Raw genomic sequence first — 6,135 nt, forward strand, 5'->3', positions numbered from 1 at the left:
TATGTCTCGTTTAAAAATCATTAAGTTAGTAGTCTTGTTTTTACATATGTAGTTCATTGTTAATATACTTTATGATATGTTTTCTTATCATAGTATCATGTTAACTATATATATATCCATATATATGTCATCATATAGTTTTTACAAGTTTTAACGTTCGTGAATCACCGATCAACTTGGGTGGTCAATTGTCTATATGAAACATATTTCAATTAATCAAGTCTTAATAAGTTTGATTGCTTAACATGTTGGAAACATTTAATCATGTAAATATCAATCTCAATTAATATATATAAACATGGAAAAGTTCGGGTCACTACAGAAGTAGCCAATGGGAAGCTTGAGAAGGCTGACCAAATTGGCCGAGGAGGCATAATAAACCTAGCCTGTGTAGACTTTGAGATTGATTTGATACCCATCAAGCTGGGAAGTTTCGATGTGATAGTTGGTATGGACTGGTTGTCCAAAGTAAGAGCAGAAGTTGTTTGTGAAAAGAAGATTATCGGTACACCTCGCGAAGACGGTGTGCCATTGATCGTATACAGAGAGAAAGATAGCCCAAAGTTGAACCTTATTAGTTGCATGAAGGCACAGAAAGTCATGAGGAAAGGGCGTTTTGCTATTCTGGCACATGTGAAGAAGTTAGAAACTGAGGAGAAGAGTGTTGATGATGTGCGGATTGTGAACGCATTTCCCGACGTCTTTCCAGAAGAATTGCCTGGATTACCACCGCCGCGATCAGTAGAGTTCCAGATCGATCTAGTGCCAGGAGCTGCACTCGTAGCTCGCGCACCTTATCGACTAGCGCTTCCGAACTGCAAGAGTTACAGAGTCAACTACAAGAATTGTTAGATCGTGGATTTATCCAACCAAGCTCTTCGCCTTGGGGCGTTCCTGTTTTGTTTGTGAAGAAGAAGGACGGATCTTTCTGCATGTGTATCGATTATCGTGAGCTGAACAAGTTGACGATCAAGAATCGATATCCCCTTCCCAGGATTGACGATCTTTTCGATCAGCTGCAAGGATCCAGCGTTTACTCTAAGATCGATTTACGATTAGGATATCACCAGTTGAGGGTGAAGGAGAGCGATGTGATGAAGACTGCGTTCAGAACCCGTTATGGTCATTATGAGTTTCTTGTGATGCCATTCGATTTAACCAACGCACCTGCTGTATTCATGGATCTCATGAATCGAGTATGCAAACCATACCTGGACAAGTTCATTATCGTCTTCATAGATGATATCCTCATCTATTCCAGAAGTGAAGAAGAACATGAATAACATCTTCGACTAGTGTTGGAACTTTTGAGACAAGAGCAACTTTATGCCAAATTCTCCAAGTGCGAGTTTTGGTTGAAGGAAGTCCAATTTCTCGATCATATTGTGAGCAACCAAGGTATCAAAGTTGATCCCGCAAATATCGAAGCTATCAGCAAGTGGGGAACTCCCACTACTCCTACTCATATTCGCCAATTTTTAGGCCTCGCCGGTTATTACCAAAGATTCATTGAAGGTTTCTCTCTGATTGCATGCCCTTTGATTGCATTAACTCATAAGGGGAAGAAGTTCATTTGGGAAGCCGAACAAGAGTCGGCATTTCAAACCTTGAAGCAGAAGTTGACCACCGCACCTATCCTATCTCTTCCCGAAGGCAGTGATATTTTGTTGTGTACTGTGATGCCTCAAAAAATGGTTTTGGTTGCGTATTGATGCAAAGAACGAGGGTTATTACTTACGCCTCTCGACAATTGAAGATTCACAATCTAAATTACATAACGCACGATCTTGAGCTTGGTGCCGTTGTCTTTGCACTAAAACTGTGAAGACACTACCTTTTTGGAACCAAGAGTACCATCTTCACCGATCACAAAAGCCTCCAACACATATTCGACCAGAAGCAGCTGAATATGAGACAATGACGGTGGATCGAAACATTGAATGACTATGATTGTGAACTACATTATCATCCCGGAAGGGCAAATGTTGTAGCTGATGCCTTGAGCCGAAAGGAGAGAATGGTACCTCTTCATGTACGTACCTTGAATATCACCATTCAGACGAATCTCAATAACCAGATCCGCGTAGACCAAGAGGAAGCTCTCAAGGAGGAGAATAATTCTCAAGAGCATTTGAACATTCTCGTTTCTCGATTTGAGGTTAAGGAGACTGGACTTCGATACTTTGCCGAAAGAATTTGGGTGCCCAAATATGGAGATCTACAGAGCCTTATTCTAGATGAAGCCCACAAGTCAAGGTATTCAATTCATCCAGGAGCTGGTAAGATGTACCACAACCTCAAGGTTCAATATTGGTGGCCGAACCTCAAAAGGGATGTTGCAGCTTATGTTGGAAAGTGTTTGACTTGTTCCAAGATCAAAGCTGAACATCAGAAGCCGTCTGGATTACTACAACAACTGGAAATCCCGCAATGGAAGTGGGAAGGAATAACAATGGATTTCATCACGAAGCTACCAAAGACGGTAGGAGGTTATGATACCATCTGGGTTATCGTTGTCCGTCTTACCAAATCTGCACACTTCCTAGCCATGAAGGAAACTGATACGATGGAGAGACTGGTGCAGCTATACATAAAGGAAGTTGTATCTGGCCACGGTGTACCCTTATCGATTATCTCAGATCGCGATACCCGTTTTGCTTCTAGATTTTTGCGTTCTTTGCAAGAAGCCTTGGGAACACGTCTCGACATGAGTACCGCATATCACCTGCAAACTGACAAAAAAAGTGAACGAACGATTCAGACTTTGGAGGACATGTTGCATGCTTGCGTTATTGATTTCAGAAAAGCTTGGGAAAAGCATTTGCCTCTAGTCGAATTTTCTTACAACAACAGCTATCATTCGAGTATTAATACCGCACCTTTTGAAGCATTGTATGGTCGCAAGTGCCGTTCTCCTATTTGTTGGGCCGAAGTAGGTGAGAAGCAAATCACCGGACCTGAGTTAGTCCATGAGACAATGGAGAAGATTGTTCAAATTCAAGCGAGGCTCAAGACGGCCCGTGGTCGTCAGAAGAGCTATGCCGACCTTAAACGTAGAGATCGTGAATTTCAAATCGGTGACCGCGTTATGTTGAAAGTCGCACCTTGGAAATGTGTAATCCGTTTTGGAAAGCGTGGAAAGTTGAACCCGCGATACATTGGTCCTTTTGAAGTCTTGGAGCGTGTTAGTCCCGTTGCTTACATTTTGGATCTTCCGACTCAATTGAACTCCGTTCATCCTACCTTTCATGTATCAAATCTGATGAAGTGTCTTGCGGAACCAGAACACGTCATACCACTTGAGGAGCTTACGATTGATAACAAACTTCATTTCATGGAAGAACCTGTTGAAATTATGGACCGTGAGGGCAAGATCTTGAAACGCAACAAGATTTCAATCGTCCGAGTACGATGGAATGCAAAACGAGGACCAGAGTTTACTTGGGAACGAGAGGATCAAATGATGCAGAAGAATCCTCATCTCTTCCCGACTGTACCATCTACCTCAGCTTAAAATTTCGGGACGAAATTTTCATTAACAGGTGGGTAATGTAACAACCCGACTTTTTCGACTTGCTTTTGTGCTTTATGTTTCCACGAAACTGTGTATTTGTGCGTACCGAGTGATATTATACTCTGGGAACTCCCTACATGTTGATTACTTTCATTTATATGTTAAAACGTATCATTAAGTACGTAGGATATTTAACTTAATCCTCGGAAGCCTTTATGATCGTTAGTGTCACTTGACTTTTTTTTAACGATCTGCGTACTACATACACGTTAAACTTTTGTATAAATCGGAATATTATGACTTTGAAATACTAATTGTTATTTTATAATAATAATTACTTGGGTTTTTGGATGCTTAATTACGCTTAGTAATTTACTAGAGCACAGTAGTTAGTCTTGTTGGACTTTCTACCTTGTTGGACCTTAGCCCACCTTACACTAGTTAGTGGACTATTTAATTAGACCAATTATAAGTAACTAGTGACCCATTAATAAGTAAGACAAATGCCCATTTATTAGAGGGAACATGCTAGCATTTATGTCAAGTATTATCCTTAATGTTGCATGGGATCCTAACACAAGCACCAACTTTAGACAATCATTAACCAAAAATTAAAAAGATGTCCCCCTTGTCCCCCTTGGAAACCCACGGCCTAACCACCACCACCCTCACCTCACCTCCTATAAATACTAAGCCATTTCCTCACCATTCACACTTGATTTCCATTCACAATTTACACACACTTGTTCATTTATTTTCTCTCTAGTCTAAAGTTTGTAAGTATTTTTAATTTCTTTTCTTCTTCTCCTTCTCATCATCACGAGTTCATCATCATCATTAGAAGATCAAGCTTTTTAGCTTTTGATCTTGATTACATCTTGTAGATTCAAACATGGATTTGAATCCTTCAAGAACATGGAAGATTCAAGCTTTCTAGCTTTGAATCTTCACCTACTTTGTAGATCTAAATCTTTTAGCTTTAATCTTGTTATTTTGTTATAAAGATTCAAACTTGTGTTTGTAATCTTCATGTATCTTAAAGATCCAAGCTTTATGCTTCAAGATCTTCAAGAACACTAAAGATCCAAGCTTTTTAGCTTAGGGTCTCATTATTATGTTAAAGATCTCAGCTTTTTAGCTTATGGTCTTATTACTTTCATTATTTTGTTAAAGACTTAGCTTTGTAGCTTACGGTCTCATTAATATTGTAAAGCTTCAAGCTTTCTAGCTTTGTAATCTTATAACTTGTGTGAAAAGGATCCAAGCTCTCTAGCTTAGGGTTCCATCACTTTATTTGATTTAGATTATCTTTATATTTGTTTGATTGAAGTAAGTTTGTAGCTTTAATTGTAAATAGAACTTGTATTTGTGTTAAGACTAAGGATATGATGTAACCTTGGTTCATCATTCATCTAAGACTCTTAAATGAGTTGTGTTCTTACTTGGTCTTAACATATTGTGTGTTGATGGTTGAATCTTGGTCAAGGTGATGCTAACCCATCAATGAGTTGTACACTTGAAGCTACAAGCATCAAGGATGAGAACCGTGATGAGCATCAAGCACCAAGAACCTTACCGGAGCACTTTTTTACTGTTTTCCGGGATCTGATCAGATTCCTGGACTTCTGGAAAATTTATTTTCAGTTAGCTCGTTTCGAGTAGATGACTTTTTGTTTAGGCCTCGACTTAATCCGACATACAGTTTAGGATTTATAGCCCTCCGAAAGTCACTACGTCTTTGTTACTTTGTGCTGAAATACTCGCACTTAAACCGTCGCCACGGTCAAACGAAGACGAGTTAGGTTCTGAAAATTGCTCAGCGGTTAGAGGACTCATATATGGAGCCATAGCCACTGACTACGCATCTTTTCATTTTGTATATAGGTGGTAGCAGCTGACCGAAATCAGCCTATTGTTTCGATCTCTATTCTTGTGAAACTTACTTAGCTTTTATGATGATGAATGATGATGATGATGACACTTAAACTTAATTTATTCACTTTTAAACTTATTGGGACAACATACTGACCTAGTGACCTTTGACTTAGTTTGACGACCTTTTGGACCGACTTATTACCTGCTTACGTTTGATATCGACTTTTACTGCTTATTCACTGTGAGTTATAGCTACCCTTTTTACTTATATTATTTTTGGGACTGAGAATACATGCGTTTTTTTACCTTTTACTTACTTGACACGAGTACTTAAACTTTACATATGTGTGGGTTATATAATGGCATAAACATTCCCCTTAGCACGGTAACGTTTAATCATTGGTTTTGAACCGGTAAACGCGAATATTAGATATGGATCCATAGGGTTTGACATCCCTACTCGGGCTAGTCGCGCTAGCATTTAACGGGTTTTTGATACTTCGAGGACATACACACTCGCCAAGTGTACTTTTAGGGGGTATTATTATTATGTTAAGTTAGTTACCGGGTGCCCACAGACAAGCATATACTTTTCATACTGATTTAAACTACTGGTTGAAGCACTGGAATCTCGTGATCTACATTACTTTATTGATTACAAACTATAGCTCACCAACATTAGTGTTGACTTTTAAGCATGTATTTCTTAGGTGCTTAGACAATGTTGCTTTTGGTGTTAGACTTGC

Source organism: Rutidosis leptorrhynchoides, chromosome 7 (genome assembly GCF_046630445.1).
Source record: "Rutidosis leptorrhynchoides isolate AG116_Rl617_1_P2 chromosome 7, CSIRO_AGI_Rlap_v1, whole genome shotgun sequence".
NCBI classification, from domain to species: domain Eukaryota; kingdom Viridiplantae; phylum Streptophyta; class Magnoliopsida; order Asterales; family Asteraceae; genus Rutidosis; species Rutidosis leptorrhynchoides.